The sequence below is a fragment of the Dipodomys merriami genome, unplaced genomic scaffold, assembly GCF_024711535.1.
Source record: "Dipodomys merriami isolate MVZ:Mamm:240054 unplaced genomic scaffold, mDipMer1.0.p SCAF_27, whole genome shotgun sequence".
Lineage (NCBI taxonomy): Eukaryota > Metazoa > Chordata > Mammalia > Rodentia > Heteromyidae > Dipodomys > Dipodomys merriami.
The window spans coordinates 662,372-682,378 of NW_027204159.1; the positions used below are offsets into that span (position 1 = coordinate 662,372).

The window sequence follows — 20,007 nt, forward strand, 5'->3', positions numbered from 1 at the left end:
GAAATAGTGAACTCATATTTGCAAGTGCCATAAGCAGAGTCTGCGGCTTGCATTCAGACTGCCCCTGACCTACTCATTTGACTTTTTGTACCTGTGCTGTGGTAAAAGGGTGGGGTAAAGTAGCTGTGGGAGGTACAGAAGGTCATGCCTTCACTGCAGGCAAACATGACTAATGTGTGTCGGGGGAGGGAAAACCCACTCACCTGGTTATCAGTCCAACTGACTCATGTCTCTTGGCATCTAAGAACACCAAATATCCAAAAACCTTGGCTGCGACTTAGAGAGATGTCTATCAGCTTTTACAATGTCTGGGTTATGAAGGTGCCTCTTATCTTAGTAGTAATAAATACTAGCTCAATTGTTGAAAGTATTTTTAATCGACTAAAAGGAAGCAAACAAGCTTGTCTCACAAGCAAGCGGCACATGGAATTGTCCTTCCTAGGTTTCAGATACTAAGGGAAGATGGAAAGTCACAAGGACTTCTTAGGGACTTCATACAATTGCCACACGGTCTGGTAGCACATACCTGTGCTTATAACAAAAGGAAGGAGTGCATGTGAAAGAATCCTGGGTCTGGGTCTGCTCGAGGCCTCTCGTGGGCAGGGCAGCCATTAGGGTCACAGGACATCTCATACATATGATGCACGTTCCCAGAGCCTTCAACTCTGATAGAACGAAATTCACCTATCAGTCAGAGAACAAAGTAGAAGTGAACAAAAGTTAGGGACTCCAAGTTTTTCTTTTTTTAAAAGAGAGAGTTTTCAAAGCAATTTCTTCAAAGGCCTTTTTATATTTATTTTAAGGAGACATTTGAATTTAAGTGACACTGTCAATCATTTTCTTTTTCTAATATGACAATGCTATTCTACCCTTACTTCTTTCTGTCTTGTGGCTTGATGGCTATGAGGAGGGAAAGTTATTTTCCTCAGCCCACCCCCTGAAAAAAAATATTGCAGAAAGAACATCTTGGCAAGGGCAAGAAACTCAAATATGTTATTTTCAAAGCTCTTTTTAATTTAGCTACTTTCTGTTTACTTACTGTTGTCACAGAAGTATTCTGATTAAATAAACTTGAGAAAGAGTACACAGAGTATCCTAATATCACCGAGCGGGACGAATAAGGATTGCAGAGAGAGGAATAAAAGTGGTAAATACACCGAAATATAATTTCATTTATTTCTCATAATTTCCTACTTTGCAGAAGCCTATGAGCCAAAACTTTCATAGCTTAAAGATCAATGTTAGCAAGACTATTTTGTATATATCTATGTATCTATCTATGTGAATATTTAATGTATTTAAATGAGATTAAGGATACCTAACATAGATTGAACGAATGATAGCCGAAACTAAGAGGTTCAGAGAGCTCTACCCGCTTTACCCCTAAAGATGATGAGGGATCAGGATGTCACAAGGGACACTGTGCTTTGGGATAGTGCAGGTAGCTGAAAGAGAAGCAGTTTGTCAGGTGGGCCCTGGAGGGAAGCCCATTATGTCTGTGGGGGGCCTGACATTTGGGGTAATCTAAACCTTGTTACTGTGTGAATCACCCCTGGTGGGAGGGAGATTTAGAATGGATGCCTCCTTACCCAAGCAATTAAGATCATTTAGGAAACAGAGAAAATGGGCAATAAGGACCTCCCTCCTAGTGAGCACTCACTTGTGCTCAATCAGACAGTTCTGACGACAGACAGCTCAGTGGAGGAGATATGACATGTGCTGAATACACCACTCAGAGCGGATGCTGGGGCTCAGCCCCCACAGAGGGCTTTGAAACCTTGTGGAGGGCAGTGCACAAAGCACTGGCAAGCTGTCACTTAGCATGTGTAGTGTCCCAAACACCCGAGAGCTAGGCAAAATGGGATTGGTGTGGCGGGCAGTAAAATCTGGGGTACCCAACTCAGAACTCCTCATAGACCAGAAGCAAGGCTGCTCTCACTGAGATGCTGTGTTCTATGCATAAAAATAAAACCTTGAACTTCAAATGACACAGAAGCAGCACTTGGAAAGAGCCAATAATGAATCCTCTTAAGCTCTGAAAATTATCTTCAGAACGTCTTTCAGCATTGTGAAGGGAAAAGAGCAGTCCAGGGGCTGGTCCTACAGAAGCCAGAGGCAGCCACAGCCTCAGTGGTGCTGGTGAATCAGCCCTCAGCCGCAGCCCTCATCACCTCACCCTGTCATTATTTGTTTACCTGCCACTCTCCTCAAGCCCTTGAGAATAGAGAATATCTTTTCCAAATGTTAAGCCAAATAGATAGTATGTGGCTGGCACATCTGAATGGCTGTATAAATACATTCAGCAAGTAAAGCAAAGAACTTTCTCAGGTATCTGACAAACCCAAAAGATAACTATTGTTTCAGATTGTTCTTCATCTCATGAAATGTCTGCCCTGTCGTATTAGTTATCTCCATCCACATGTCCATCCTTGAGGCTGTCTTTGAAACCATTGTAATTTTTTTAAGAGCTCCTGATGATAAACAAAATTGCCAATATCTAAAAGGTAAACGAAAAGCAAACACATTTCCCTCTGTCCCCTAAAGACCTGCCTAGACCTCAACTAACTGAAGAAATCAAAGACATACACTGAACCTTTCCTTGCCTTAATGACATGTGTCTGTCAGGGTAGCAGGACTTGGCTGAAAGCCCTGTGTTGGTTCATTACTATCAACTGTGAACCAGATGTATCCAGAACTACAGGCCACATTTCCAAACACACGTGCAGTATTTCTGGATGATCTTATACGCTAAATATATTGAGTATGAAATTGTTGTTTCTGCCAATTTGATTAAAAAGAAATCACCCGAAGGAAAGAATTCACAGAGGACTGGAATAGCAAGATGGAGCCTAGAGAAGCACTTTGAGAAATTTCAGCCCCCCCCTTGGTCTTAGAAGTCAGCCCATGTCTCTTTCCTGAGGTAAACTACTTTCTGCTTTTACACTGACATCCACTCATTAATTAAGGATGACAATGTGTTCCTTTTTCTTGGTGCCCTGAAAGGACTATGTGGCTCCTAGAGAGTTAATTACTTCAGGCCAAGGTCAAGAACCTGCAGTTGGAAAGCTACATGTAGCTTCTCAACAACTTGTGTTTAGCTCTTCAATCTGCTGGCATCAGACAGCAATTTTCAACAGAACACAAGTGCAAAAGAGTTTCATTGGCAAGAAGGGCCTTTGATAGCTCTGTAATCAACTGGGCTTCAACAGGCCTTTTTGCACAGGGTTGAAAGCAAGTCAAACTTTTAGAAAGCCATTAGCTTTTCTCAGGAAAACACTGTCTCTTGCTTCCTAATGTTATCTTGATGGAAATTATTTCTATGAACTGAAAAAAAAATGTCTATAGCAATTTGACAACAGAGCAAACGACACTCCTGCAATCTTGGCATTAGTGTTTTGTTTTGTTTTTATTGAAATTCAACATCAAATAAACTTGCAGTCAGAAGAGAGTGAGTGGACCTTTGGAGAAATGGGTTTTCAGTAGATTGCACTACCCAGAGAGATTGGGCTGTTTTCCATTTCCATTAAGCCATACTAAAAGTGGTCATTTTTTTTCAAATACAGGAGTGAAAAGCAGAAAAAGGCAGCCTTCCTTTTTGTTTTCCTGCAATATAGAAAAAAAGCTAGTGGACAACAGTTTCAAAAGATAATACAATTTGTAGGGGCTGCCCTCTTAGCACTGGTACAGCTCCTCTGTTCATCCTCATGGATCTGTCTGGTTGTCTTCGCACATCTGCTCAGGCACTGACGAATGATGAATTCCATCTCTGAATCCATAAGCAGAAAGCAGCTGACTGATAAACAGCTATGCATGGAAATGTATGCACCTTCCATAAGCAAGACAAATCACTCATTCTTACCAAATGCTTCCAATACGAACACTAATTTTGTATTTATTTGCACAGCATATGTACTGCGTCCGAAGCAGTGCATTAAAAAAGATCTTAGGCAGCCATTTGCTTTGATTACATTTATTCATTGTTGTATTACAAGGGCTCAATGGCAGAGCAATGAAATAAGAAATAAAAAATGAAAGCACCTCATCAATGGCTTCACAAGTTGGAGGTTTATCTGGTGCATAAATAATTATTCTCCGTCTCTCTCTTCTCTTTCTCTGACTGGCTCTGTCTATCTGTCTGTCTGTCTCCTCTAAAGCAGGGATTTTTTTTTTAAACAACACAGTGCCCATACATCTTAAATCTACCATATGCCTTTCCTGTCAACGAGCAGTTATTTTTATTAATAACTCCAAGAACATATTGTGGAATTCTTTTTGTTTTGAGATCCGGCCATGTGATTCCTTTGACACCAGGGAACACTGGGTAAATTGTAATGTTCTAACATGCCAATGAATGGTCCCTTGTAGCGCCAAGTTGATGATGAATTGATATTTGCTAAGGCCTAAGCAAGCACAGGGCACTATATATATTCCTTCTTCTGTGCTCTCTGCAATGATGGATGGAAGTGAGGAGCAGAAAAGAAGTCACAGAGACAAGCGCAAGCTGACAACCAAGCAGCTACAAGCGGATTGTTTTCATCAAGCCTCAGAAGAAGTGGCTTTTTGTATTATGTACTGTAGCTTCATTCTCTTACTGTACACATAGATCATGGATATAATATACCACTGGCCTGGCCAAATACTAGAATACAGTAGAAAAAGCAGAGAAGATACAACTTCCTTCAGGCTCCCTAGGAAGGTCGTTGAAGCAAGGCATTTTCCCATAGATGGCAGACTGGAATTCACACTCCACCTCCTTGAGAGTTCTAGCCTTCCAGGGGAAGATCAGGTTGGCCTTGCTGTTTTCCATTAGCCCTCATCCCTACAACAGAAAGCTCAGGGACTGTGACACCAGTGTTATGATGTCACATATTATCCTTCAAACTTTTCAACAACAAAAAAAATCTCTTAACGAGTAGTTTTAGGTATACAGTGAGAAATGTTAGAGCAAGATACTTGGGTTATTCAAAAATATAAGTCTGCTTAATGAAGCTGATGCGTGCTCTGCAACTAAATGGCAGATTAGTGTGTGTTGTTGGCAGGACATTTTTGATTGGGTTAGTTGGAACTCAAGATATTAAGTACACCGTGCATTTATATGAAGTCTCCCATGATTTTTTTAACCATTATAAAAGAACTGTTTTTCCTTCAGATGGCACATATTGTGAATGTTTATAAGGGATGATTATATTACATTATGGATCTGTCTCCCCCCCACCCCTCCCTGAAATTTCATAGTAACAAAATTTTGGTTAAATTTCTCAACCAAGAGAATGCTATTAAGATGAGTGCTTTTGGTTTATGTAGAATCTCCCCCTTTAAGCAGGCAAAAATCATCACCTAAAACAGCATTCCATCTCAAGGAAAGAAGTTTACATTTTATGTGCTAGGATCCAAGTTCCTGAGAACATCTATATCAAAATCTGTAATTGTTGTCTATGCTAAAGCTAATTGTGAAATGTAAACCTCATTTAGAATAGAATCTGAAAGAAGCCACAAAAATCATGCCATTTAAAGTTCCATTTCCCAGTAAGGAAAATGAATTCCAGAGAGGCAACCTGGAAATATAGCTAGAATTGCTGAAATTAAATCCAAAGTTAAAATTTAAACAAATTTTAACTAGGGCTAGGGAAAAGCATTCTTTTTTTGTGGAGGGTCAGTCATGGGGCTTGAACTCTGGGCTTGGGCACTGTCCTTCAGCTCTTCAACTCAAGGTGAGTGCTCTACCACTTGAGCCACAGTTGCCACCGCTGGTTTTCTGTTGGTTTACTGGAGATAAGAGTCTCATGGATTTTTCCTGCCTGGGCTGGCTTTGAACCGTGATCCTCAGATCTCAGCCTCCTGAGTAGCTAGGATTACAGGTGTGAGCTTCCGGTGCCTGGCTAAAAAACAGTCTTTTTTTTTCTTCCTTTTTGGTGTGTGTGTGTGTGTGTGTGTGTGTGTGTGTGTGTGTGTGTGTGTGTGTGTGTGTGTGTGTGTGTGTGTGTGTGTGTGTGTATGTGTGTGTGTGTGTTTGAACTCAAGGTCTGAGTACTATCCCTTAGCTTTTTTTTTTTGTTTTTGTTGGTGGTCGTCGAGTCTGAACTTTGGGCCTGGGCACTGTCCCTCAGCTCTTCAGCTCAAGACTAACGCTCTACCACTTGAGCCACAGTGCCACTTCCGGCTTTTTCTGCTTATGTGGTGCTGAGGAATCAAACCCAGGGCTTCATGCATGCAAGGCAAGCACTCTACTACTGAGCCACCTTCCCAGACCCTCCCTTAGCTTTTTTGCTCCATGCTAGAACTCTACCACTTGAGTCACAGCTCTACTTCTGGCTTTTTGGTGGTCATTTGGAGATTCACTTGGAGATTTATTTTGCTGCTCATGCTGGTTTTTAAACTGTGACCCTCAGATCTCAACATAATGAGTAGTTAGGATTATAAGTGTGAGTCACCGGCATCTAGCTTCTCTTATTTTTTTGAAGTTAAGAACTGTTATAAGTTTTATTGAAAACAATGGACACTTGAAATAATCTCTTCACTTCCTAATTTTATGAGAAAATTAGATATCACATATGTAACCCTACTAATAATAAAACCATTTTTCTTTTTCTTTTTTCTCTGTTTTTGTCAATCATGGGCCTTGAACTCAGGGCCTATGCACTATTATTGAGCTTTCTTGCTTAAGGCTAGCGCTCTACCACTTGAGCCACTGCGCCACTTCTGGTTTTCTGAGTGGTTAATTGGAGATAAGAGTCTCACAGCCTTTCCTGCCAAGGCTGGCTTTGAACTGTGATCCTCAGAACTTAGGCTCCTGAGCAGCTAACTATTATAGGTGTGAGTCACTGGCACCCAGCCACACTGTTTTTCATTACCATTTTTCCCAAAGTTGATATGAGATGAATATTATTCTTCTAAGGACACAATTAAAATGAAAAGAATGTTGAGTATACACCTTCAGATCATTTTTACTGAAACAATCAACCAGTAAAGCTTGAAATTTGGGAAATACTTGGTTGGATTCCTGTTATACTATATGGAACTTGCATAAATAACCCAGAGCTGAAATGCACAGCTGATGTGAACTATGAGGAGAGTCTAGAAAGGGTAGAGTCTTGGTGCTGAGTAGCTGTTGAATCAGTCCTTTGTTTCATGCGTAGATGTGCAAATTGTGAAACCACCTGTCATTTCCCTCATCTGTAGAAAGCCTTCTTTGAAAATTGGGTTGGCTTTAGGGGATTATGGTAGTAAGACTAGTCAGTCCTTCACCACACTCAGCAGTGCTAAGTGGAATTTGGCAGAAGTGTAGTCTAGCAAAGTCTTTAGGGAGTTTGCCTCACAGGGTATCAAGATCCCCAACCCTTCCATGTTTGAACTAAATAAAATTATACAAGTCACATGCTGAGCAAGTAAACATTTACATTCACACATACATATTTTTGCAAGCTGTTTTCATTTCTATACAATTGCACTCAATGGAAGTAAACAATTCATTCAAAGTTTGCCAATAATCTTATTTCCTAAATAGGAATAGTCTCAGCACATTTTATTTTAAAGTACCATTACTTCCACTACTGAGCCTAAATTATAACTAATTTACATAATAGCTTCAGGAATGCCTTATTTTTTTTCTTTTTGATTAACAACTAACAGCAGGGGGAAAAATACTGAAATGTTCAAATGTACAGGTACCTTACCAACTTCAATCCATTTGGTAATTAATCAGGATGGAACTATATGTCATAATCCCTCTACATATCTGAAATAGACATTATTTGCTTCAAGCCTCAGTCTTTGAGACAGGCAAGGCAAGAGTTATCTTATTTTACAATTAAGGAAATGGACACTCATAATTTGCTGTACTCATAGAGCTAATAAATGGCAGCTTTCCAGTCCCCTTAAACAAATGGAAAATTAGAGTTAATTATCTAGTTCCAAAGAATAAACAGGGTTTTGTGAACAGATGGGCCTGGGCTATCATATTTTGTGTTCTCCCACATTGAAATTCACATTTTTTTTTTTTTAGTATCTCCTAGTATCAAATTCAATCTTTTCAGATTTCATCTGGAAAATGATAGGTTCTAGTAAGAGGAAAGGTGGACTGGCTAGCTGTCTGCTGTAGAACCTCTCTGTGCTATATGAGTCCTGGCAGTGACCTAGGCCTTGACCCTGCTTTTACAAGTCTCAGAGAAAAAGACACACTTTGTGGGTCCTCAGGCTACCAGGATCTACATCACCCACAGGGTTGCCCCATCTAGACAGAAAGAAATGATGCCTCACCAAGGTAAGAAGGGATTTGTTCATATTACAACTCTCTGGAAATGGAAATTATTCCTTGTATGTTTGTGTCTATCTTTCAGCTTTGGGGATTTTTAAGTGCCAAATACCTTTTTGGGATAACAAACTGCTTTCAAGGAGGGGACAGATCATTACCCAGCCTTCTTAAAGGAAAGAGACATCAGGAAAGAATATTTTAAGGTAACTCTCACCATGGCCCAAGTGCTCACACAGAGTTCCACTAAAGGCAGAGATGCTTTTAGGTGCACTCTGTTTCTGATGGGCACATAAAACTGCTGGTCCTTAAATAACAGTAACAGCTTCTATCAGTAGTAATCTGAAATGTGGACCATCAATTTAACATGGACTTATAACAACTCAGTCATTTACAACGTTTATTGTAATGAGGTTGACTTAAACAATACTAATTACATATTCCCATTTATATACTCTAACAGGGGTTTTCCTGTCTATACTAAGAGACATGTTAGAATTTGAATTTATTCCTTTTTGGCAAGATTGCAGAGAACACTGATGAGCTTACTATCAGGATTTTAAGCATATTTTCTAAGCTTTTCAAATTTCTTTCCCTCATTTCTCAAATGGGAAGAAAAACATGCATTGAAGCACTGATACGAGGACTAAATGAGAAAGTGTGTAGGATACTCCTTAATTATAATTTCTGTTACATTTTTATATGAAATAAAACATGTATTTTGTTAGATATGTATACTCATACCATATTAAATTTTATAGTTTCATTTCAATTTGGCCCCTATCATAAAAGAAGTTAGTTTTGGCTTGAGCCAACTCAACTGTCATGATATGGTAACTCACAATGTGATTTCCACAAATCCTTCGACTACTTCCAGGCACTCTAGGCAGTATTTCTGCAAGGTACAATGGAAATACATAATTTCCATTACTACCAGTTTATCCATTTGTATTTATTTATTGGTATTGGAGATTAAACCCAAGTATGGTAAGCATTCAATCCTTGAACTATACCTGTAGCTCTAGCAAGCAGTATTTTTGTTTGTATCCCAGTCCCAGGGCTTGAACTCTGGGCCTGGGAGCTATCCCAGAACTTTATTGCCCAAGCCAAGCACACTACCATGTGAGCCACAGCTCCACTGCTTTTTGGTAGTAACTTGGAGATAAAATTCTCATGGGCTTTCCCACCTGGGCTGGCTTCAAATCAAGATCCTCAGATCTCAGCCTCCTGAGTAGTTAGGATGACAAGCATGAGCCACCAGTATCCGGCCCTCATTAGTAATTTTTAAAACTTTCAATATAAAAATACCACCTGTTATAGAATTTGATTTTTAAAACGATGTTTAATCTTATGGTGCTCTCTATTAGTAAAATCTTTTAATTATAGTATGTAAATATGCACCAGGATCTTTTAATAGAATAATTGTGTATGCTAACTCATTTTGTAATCTTGGCCACTCTTTGACATTATCTTCTTTGTTTTAGTGATGAAGACTGATATGGGGAGAGTTTAACCAGCCCAAGGTCTCTCAGCAGTAAGTACATAGCCAAATATAAATCCAGCACCCACAAATATATGCTCCATATCAGTGACCTGCCTCCTTCCCTCTCTCTCTCTCTCTCTCTCTCTCTCTCTCTCTCTCTCTCTCTCTCTCTCTCTCTCTCTCTTCTCTCATTCCATCCATCCATTCACCCACTCATTCAGTCATTTGAAGGTCAAAGCATATGGTAAGCTTTATGGAACACCTGGCATCTTCTATAACCAGGTTCAAAATGGTTGGCCAGCTTGTGCTTGAAACCATTATACTCTTCAGACTCACAAATACTTTTTATTTTTCAGTGTAGTTTTACATTTGAGTCTCATAATGATATTCTGTAGTAATAACATGTTCTATTATTTCCCTTTTCATCAGCAAGAACACTTGAGCACTGTGAATGTCTCCCTAAAATATCCAGCTTCAGGAACTAGAAGAGGCTCAGGTGTCCAGAGATTGAATCTAGGGATCCATCCCAGGATGTTCTGTGATCTAATCTAGCAGCTTTCTGTTCATCTCTGTATTCTGCTCTACCACATAGTGTGCTTGTGAGACAAAATTACCAAAGTGGAAGTGATGACCCTCATCTTCCTCTGAAATTTCTCTATTACTGATTGGTTTTCTCTCATGCCTTTCTCAGTGGAACTGATGTTTCTGAACATTTATTTAAAATATCTCACATAAAGTCTCCTAGGATATGATGATTCTTTAAAATATGAGAAGGAACTACAACCAAAAATAGGTGAGTTTAACAGAAAAGAAAGGACTGTTAGATTTTACAAAGCTGAAAAATTCCTGCTATTCACCCCTAATGACCAGCACTTTCAGCTGAAAGTGTACTTTTATGACAACAGTTCTTCCCTACATTTTTTATTGTGACTCAAATCTTTTGGTAATGTAGCCAATTTATATGCACTGTAAAAGTTGCTTTTTCCTAAAACCCTAGCTTTTGCAGAGTTATTCAATCTTGGTTACTCAATATGGCTCACAACCTGGCAGAACACGACAGTGTTCTGATTGTTTCTGGTAACTTCTAGAAGAAAGGCAAGAAAGTACTCTCCAGAAGAGATGATGTAAAAAAAAAAGTAATTATATTTCCAATAACCACACTAAGAATGACAAGACTAAGTGGCCACATTTCCTGAGGGCTAAGATTAGGTGAGCATTGTTCCAAGTATGAATTAACTAATTGAACCTTAAGCAACCTGAAGGACTTAACACTACCACCCCATTTAATAGGTGGGGATACTGAAGCAGAGAGATTAGATAACTTAGTAGAGAAAGAAAGAAATTGGGAGAGATAACTCAGCTGTGACTACAGACTCCAACATCTATATTAGTCATTCTCAATGATCCATTAATGAACAACATTTACTTAGAGCAAAATACTGTTAAAATGTAATCTATACTGGGGTATGACGTAACTAGTCATTTATGTAGTATCAGCTGAAACCTGTTTATACAAATGGGCTGCACCTTATCACAGAGTCTGTACACTCACAGAGTTCTCTGTTTTACTAACCCAAGGGATGAAGAATTTTTTTAAGCCAAGAAAAGAATGTTTTGATGTTATCACATGTACCAGATATGGCAGCCAACCAGCTATGGCAAAATGAAGTAGAAAAAACAGGTAATGTCCTAAGAAAAAGATGTTTGCATCCATTTATTGGTCCTGTTACTTTGAGCAACAATTTCTACAAGCTGTAACAAGGAGATAATAATAATTTACCCATGAGGGTTAGACAGTATGAAGTTACTTTGTCAACTGCAAATGGATAAATAAATGCAGGTTGCTATTTTATTATATTTTTTCTCTAAGGAATTAGATTGAGATATGCATTTTCTTCTAGAGGGGAAATCCTAACCACAACACAATATAAGCACACTAAGAAAGTGGGGGAGGAGGAAAATAACCTGTACTGTTCTAATTCAACTAAACATCCCAAAACTTAAGGTATTTACTTGAGCTTCTCCAGGGACTTATTAAACCAATGGCAGACATAACTACTGTTAATAATGGGACAAGTACTAAATGCTTCCTCCACATCCCAGTGTCCCTACCATGGTCTAGGCTGCAGAAGTGTTAGAGAAGAGGATTATGTGCCACAGAAAGGGAGAGCCAGGAGCCAGGAAAGGGAGATTTCATCCTAATCCTGTATAGCCCAAGGGTACCTGTTAACTCTTGGCGATAGTAATCTACTCCATAAGGTCAAGGACACAGTAATCTAGGGAAGGTAAACTGATCCTTTAGATTTATCCAACATAAACTGTCTTCATTTTACATCCCCCAAAGTATGATGCTTTGCCATTCAGAAGCAACCTTCCCCTTGTACAAAAGCTCCGATTGGTCTAACAGGCTGCCCTCTTAGAGTGCTGGAACAGTTATCTGGCAGGTCACTATGCTGTGTGCTCATTGCTACTGACATCAATGTGTCTTCACAGAATTATACAGAATTTGCTAAATAGATAATTCACAGGCTACTTCTATAATCCAGATATGAGCAGCATTTAAAAAAAATGAAAGGTAACATCACATTACAGTGCTTTTGCATTTAGAAAACAGAAATGAGTTTTCAGTAAATTTCACTGAGTCTACTGAAATATAACTAAACTGGTCCTTTTTTTTTTTTCAACTAGAAAACTAACAAGGAGAAACTAAGCTACTTTAATGATTTTCCTTTTTTAAATGAAGCATATTGAACCCTGAATTTTTTGTCTAAATAATAATCATCCTAAGGAACTAATTTGTTTTTATAAACTCAGTGGGAAAAAGGTAACTCTACACCTAGTAAGTTCTTCCATATCATTTTACTTCCTATTTTCTCATTTGTAATTGCTATTTAACCTGAAATGTGAAAGTATCTATTGATTCTTTATAAAAGGATACTTACATATAAAGTTCCGAATGAGTTCTTTTAAAAGGTAGAATAATGAACCCCAAGATAAGTATTCAAATGTTTTTTGGGTTTTTTTTTTACTTTCATGCAATTGTTTCTAACATATTTATAAGATGATTTCTTTGTTACTTTGTATGTCCCTCCCCCACGGTATAACTCATGCTTTCACTGTATTTGATGTTGGTATAATTTGTGGAGGGGAAGGGAAAAAACAAATCGTTTAACTAGGGATACAGGTGGGCCCATTGCAACAATGAGATGTACAGTCGTTATGTCGAAAAAACGGACTTTACAACTTTGGTGGGGGGTGGGAGCATCGGGTGGGGGGAGGGGAAACAAAGAGGAGGCAACAATGCTTGATAAGAAATGCACTCGTTATCTTGCCCATGTAATTGTAACTCCTCTGTACGATATTCTCACAATAAAAAATAAATAAATAAAAAGTAAAAGGTAGAATAATTTTATGACAAAAACTATGTACAGAGTTTTAAAAGAAGTTTGGGAAAAAAGCCATGTTTCAAGCTGATTATCCTACAATTTGGCAGCATTCTTCTAAAAATGATAGCATTAATAAGAGTTCATTTACCTGGGATTTTATTTCTTATAAAATATTTCAAGGCTAATAACTTACAAAAGGGAGAAATTAATTAGTCTAGAATACAAACAGATGTATATGAAAAGCAGGCAACTCATTTGTATTAGAAAAGAAAATAATTAAAGCTTTGAGCATCTTTTCAAAAATCCTTCCATTCTGATGCTTCAGTTATAGCCAGAATAAAGGCATCATTACTGCTGGTGATTTTTCTATGTCATTGATATTAGCATAATACCTGTAAGATCCTAATAAAACAAAAACATCCTAATAATGTGTAATTGTGAGGTTTCTCTATTTATCCCCACTGAAACATTAAGTGAAAGAGAAGGGGAATAATTTTATTTATTTCATTACAAAAGGAAATAGAAAGAAATTAATTGACAGGCAAAGAGAAATACCATTGGTATGCATTAAGCTCTATATTTAATCCTTTGATTAGACCTACTAATCAATTCGAACCAAACACTAGGATATTCCCATTAAGCATTCTGAGTTAAGTAATGGAATCCATCCATACTCTGCAGATAGGAAACCTGTGTTTTGGAAAGGTATGTGTCTTGGCCAAGGTCAAAGCACTGCTAAATGCCAGAGCCAAGATTCAAATGATCTGAACACCTTGTGTTCAGATTCTGCCTCAGTCATTCTGCTTCTGTCATCCTGGAGGCCTAGAGGTCACCGAACTGTCTGTCTGGCAGTTGTGCATTTCTCAGCTGAGCTCTGAAAAACAGGGATGTTTACCCATCTGGAGCTGTGCCTCAGCAATCCTTGGTACCCAGGGCACTCTTAAGGGCTCCCCATCACTTGCTCTGAGCAGCAGGACACTTTGTTTAACATATCCTACCGAGACAGATGTAGAGGGTAGAACAGTTTTAAAAATAATGAGTCTTGGCAAACTACTGGCATATTAGCCCACACACCAGTTCACAGATGACTGGAATTCTCAAATCAGATTACCTGACAGGCAATTTCATTATCTTGCTCTGGTACACCTTCAGAACCTTGAGATAGCCAGATATACATCACCCATTAATCTGTTTGGCCAGCCAACAGGCAGCTTTGTAATCCTGTTTGTGATGCTACATGTTCAACCTTTTTTTTTTAGTGCTTTTATGCCCATTTTTATATGCTATTTGTGTATTTTAGAAGAATGCTGATCTTTTAAAACCTATTTAAATGTAAGATTCTTCTACAGCAATCAAATCCCCAAAGTCATCCATTTAAAGACATTTCTACCCTTTTATTTCTCTTCTAGTCCACTTATACTGAATATTAGACACTTTGCCACGTAAAATAGGTACTGACCACAACATGGATTTAATTACCCAAGGACAGAAGAAAGGAATGCAAAGAATGGAGAATGGCTTCAAGTTAGATGTAAGATAGACACATTCCTCTATAATAGGAGTGTATACAGCTAATCTGATTTTGCTACAACTGTTCATTAAATCTCAGGCTAAAAATAAAGAAAAAGAACTTCTTTGTAAGAAAACAACTTCTTGAAAAGCTCCATTTCATGAACGAAATAAAAATAGCATTCTTCCTACTTCTTTCTCATTTTTCCATCCAGGAGGCTGAACAGGAAGGAAAACTTAACTTCCCTTTTGCAACACAAAACCTTCTGGTCCCTTTATGCTTCTTTGTCTGGCTCATCAGCAACACTCCTGCTGATCATGATAGTGATCAAGTTTAGGGACTGTAGACAAGGTAGAATTAGCCTCTGAGGCAGGACAAATCCTTCTCCCTTCTCTACACCTGGTCTCCCTTAAAATAGTCCCCTCTTAAACCTTTACACAACTTACTGCCTGTTGGGTTAGTAAATCAAGCCCATTTCTCTCTCTCCCTCTTGGCCACAATCCACATGTATCTTACCAGGTGAATTATCATATGTTCATGTTCTTAATATCCACAAAAGTCCTATTAGGCTAAAACAAACAAAAGCCCCGAAAAGTACAATCTACATTTTCTTTTCTATATTTCAACTTGACTTCTATTCCCCTACTCAAAATGATCATATAAAATACATTTCTTAAATCCAGTAGTAACTACCGAGACCATCAGAAAGATAATTCATCACTCCACTTCCCATTATATTAATGAAAAACCACAGGAAGTTATTTTTGATCAAAATTTTCATCTAACTCATTTCTGTCTAGCACATCCCATTGGACCTCACTTACCCACTATGACTAAGACTAGTGGGAGACTAGCCTAAAGAAGATTGGAACAATTAGGAACATGAAATGACTGCCTATGCCTAAGCCTCTAAGTTCTTGTCCCAAATCCTCTGTACCACCTACATTTCCCTTATGACTCTGAACATAACTACAATTCCATGTCATGTTGTGCAATTATTTCCTGATTGTCCACCTCTCCACTGAACTGTGAGCTATATTAAGGACAGTGGCCATGACTGTTATTTATCACATTTTGACCTTGCCCTTCAGCACTGTGTCCAAAGTGTCTGGAATGTGGTATGTGCTTAGTAAATATTTCTTACAGAGGTCAGGTAGCAAGCATCTTAGCATACATCTGTATCTCTATCATGTGTTGTCCTGTTCAAATATGATCTTTGTTGGTAAGAGCTAGTTTTGCTTCATCGTGCCTAAATAATAAAGTTCACCAGCTCACATATAGAAAGGAACCTTTAGTCCTGATTCCTATGATATTCTCCTACATTCTTCCAGCACTTCTCTTTGTGTGCTGGATTCTCATCATACAACAGGAACTAAAGGATCCCCCATTAGTAATATAAGGGATTTTTTGCTCAATATCTAAAAGTGAACTTTCAAAGAGCTCCTTCAAAATAGCTTGGATATATAAAGTTTTGTTACTACCTATATATTTAGAAATATGTTTATGTTGGAATTATCCAGATATTTAGCCTTTTATGACAATTATATAAATAGCCTTCAGTCAAAGTGGGTAGTACCATAGATTTTTACTGTTCAAAGACATTCTCTGCAAGGTTAAACAAGAAAAACCAAAAGCTAAATTGAAATGATACTAGCTATGCTATGCTGTGATTAGAAGAATTAAATAATATAAAGATTATGAACACTGCCTAAAAATAGTAAACAGAAACCCTTGACTATTCTTATATTGAAATAAAAAAAAATTTAAGCACCAAACTGATTCAGTGAGTTACCCATGCTTTCATCAAAATATTCAAAGATGGACTTAAACGTTAATGTCAACCCTCATTTGCAACATCATTACACAAAGCCATATCACACACATTATGCTGTTTAAAAAAATGTTCCTGGAACTAGGCGCTGGTGGCTCACACCTGTAATCCTAGTTACACAGGAGGCTGTGATCTGAGGATTGTGGTTCAAAGGCAGTCTGGCAAAGTCGGTGAAACTCTTATCTCCAATAAACCACCAGAAAACCAGAAGTGGTGATGTGGCTCAAGTATAGAGCACTTGCCTTGAGCTGAAGAGCTCAGGGACTGTGTCTAAGCCCAGAGTTCAAGCCCCATGACCTACCAAAGAAAAAAAGAAAAAAAAATTCCCTGGCTTTCCTCTCTTTTATTCTTTTGCACATTACACTGAACAGTAATTTCCTATATTTTAAGAAATAGTAGTTTTTAAATGTTTCTACCTGATTATATTCATTTAAGACTTCTAAAAGAATCCCTAGCCTAACAAAGTAGAAATCACACTATGATTACATTATTACAGAGTGAAAGGAAGAGAGTATATTTCTCTTCCAAAACTTCTTGAGAGTCAATATAATTTTGATTATACTTTCCCTGCTATTTTATTATCTTTTTCTTTATTAGAGGTTTAGATTTGAAGCAGCTCTAAGAAAAAGAATAGGACTGGAAAGAAATTTAAATTGTACTTTGTCCATATTAAGGCCAACATTTTAGCAGATAAGGGCAGGAGAAGGTTAAATCACATGGTCAAATGCCGTGACCTAATTATGTCTTGACCTTACTTTCTTGTTCTTTTATTAAGGAGAATCATCAAATTTAGACTTAGCTATTATGTAACAATAAAAGGATATATGTTTAAACTATAGCTTTCCATTGATATAATTACTTTCTAAATGTGAACTATTTAGGCAGCCAAAGAAAAAAAAATCCAGCCTCAATTTGAAGAAAGAGAACAAAAGAAAGTTGACTTATAAAAGTTTTTCATTGTGCTTTAATTATCTTAGATATAGTCTGGCATTCTATGTTTAAGATAAAAATGTAAAGACAGAAATGAAGAAAATGCTTTAGGTAAAATGAGTACTTAGGTGTCCGAATGGTACGAAGGGATATTAGAGATGTACTTGGGTCTGAGGGAACTGACAGAGAGAAAGGCTCCTTACATCATTGGTATTCTGAATGGCCAGGATGGGAGCCAGACATCTTGATTTCCACACAGTGCTCCCTCCTTTCTGTCAGTCCCTAGGGCACTGCCTCTTCACCCATCACACCTTGCAGCTCCCATCAGTCCCATCTCCTCCAAAATTCTTCTTCATTGTGACTTTGGGAATTCATTTCTGAGAACTCATTTTGACTCTCCTTTACAATGCTTCTATCACATAAGCCTGTGCCACCAAAAAGAAACAAAAAGTGTGTGTGTGTGTGTGTGTGTGTGTGTGTGTATACATATACATACATACATACATATATATATTTATATTTATATTTATATTTATATATATAAAGTATGTCTTATTTATTTGCAACCTGCTTGGGAGATCGAAGTAGACAAATTTGAACATCAAGTATTTACTGACAAGAATGAATTCATCTTGACATTAATAATGTTTGTATAGTACACTCCTGAAGGATCCCCTCATAATTTTCCTTTCCCATCGCATAATTCATAGCATGCAAAGAATGCTAATTTTACAATGCATCAAAAACACGATGACATTTAATTTCACTGCCCTACATACTTAAAGTTTTAAGCAAAGTGTGCAGCCCAAAAGAATATTTACATGCAGATTGAAGATAAATATGCTCTCAAGTAGAGTATTTAAAAGCCATTCACTATATCTCTGGAAAGAGTCCTTCTGCAGCTATCCTGGAGCTGGGAGTTTAGTTTTTGAAAGAAACATAAATGTACCCCGACTGCAAAGATAAATATTGAAATACATGTTGATGCTTCTAAAACACCAATTATCCTCTGGGGAGTATTATTTGCATAAAATATACTTCTTGCTGAATGCTTTTTCCTCCCCAAACCTGAAAACATGCAAATACTGTGAAATGGGGATTGGACATATATATCTATCTTTACCCTAATATGTTTTCTGAAATTGTCTAGAGGTACAGGTTGGCTATGAGGGCAATGTATTCATATTGGATCCCATCTCTAACTTGTTACTATAAAAGAGGTTGGTAGTCTAAGAGTATTAGAGTAGTTATGCAAATCTAGACTTGCTCTGTTTTCTCCAACGTTCTCACACCGAAGATTCAAGTTTTTTAATCTGAGAGTTTAGTTTTTAATGATTGCTTTGACATTGAAACAGCTAAACAATCTATTGCTTTTTAGCCTCAAATTTTACATAGTACCTACAATGCAACATATGGAGGTTTAAATTTTTTTATTCAAATATTTGCTGTGGGCCAGTTAAGGCATTTCAAATCCGATAAAATGGAGAGAAATCAGAAGGAAGCAGTTACTTGATTCCTTGAACCTGGTAACTGAGTAGCTGACTGAGAAAATGTCCTCTTCAGTTTAGACATTGTACAACTTTAACCATAGACAGTAAGTGAATTTGGCTCTTTGTATGAAAACATAAGAGAAAAATTCTGTTCTTACATTTTGGCACACCAAATATTCTCCTTTAATATTATCTATCTGCCCTTCTTTCCACTGAACTACTTGCTGCTATCTCTTATGTGCCTCTTTGAAATGATCTCACTTTTTGGTTGGCCATCAACACAAGTTAAGCTATTCCTATTTTTTTTAGTTGATTCAACCATTTATTATTAGTTTATATTTTATGCTATTTTCTTGCACTTATTTATGCAATGTATTTTTAATGTATTTTATTTATTTATTTTCATTGTAAAGGTGATGCAAAGAGGGGTTACAGTTATGTCAGGTAATCTGTATATTCCTTTTTGAACAGAATCACTTCTTCCCTCATTTTCTCCCAGTTTTTCCCTCCTGATTCCTTCCCCCACAAGTTATATACTTCATTTTCAACATAGTATATAGTGAGTGTCATTGCTGAATTTGTTTACCATTTGTCCTATCATCTGTGCTCCCTCTTACCCTCCCCAAAATAGATAAACTTATATACTAGACAAGGGTACAGATATAAAAAAGTAACAACAAAAAAAAGAAAACTAACAGTAACAGATGCTGGTGGGATTGTGGCCACTGTTAGTGGAAATGTAAACTCATTCAACCTCTCTGGAAAGCAGTATGGAGGTTCCTCAAAAGACTAAACATAGAGATACCCTATGACCTAACAATCCCATTCCTGGGCATGTATCCAATGGACCACAGACAAGGCCCCACTAAAGCTACCAGCACAGCTATGTTCATTACAGTATTGTTTACCATATCCAATATATGTAATCAACCCAGATGCCCCTCAGTGGATGAAAATATGGTATATATACACAATGGAATTCTATGCTTCCATCAGAAAGAATGATATTGGAACAACTTGGAAAAAATTATATTAAGCCAGATCCCAAAAAATATAGGTTGAATGGTTTCCCTCACTTGTGGTACTTAGAATGTGCTTACAAATCTACAAGTAAACAAAAAGGATGGGA

General features: G+C 37.6%; 1 protein-coding gene across 2 annotated transcripts in view; it reads right to left on the minus strand.

The window, feature by feature from the left end:
* Efna5 (ephrin A5) overlaps window positions 1–20,007 on the minus strand; it is a 288,907-nt gene that overhangs the window by 159,517 nt on the left and 109,383 nt on the right. The gene's annotated exons all lie outside the window — the stretch shown is intronic.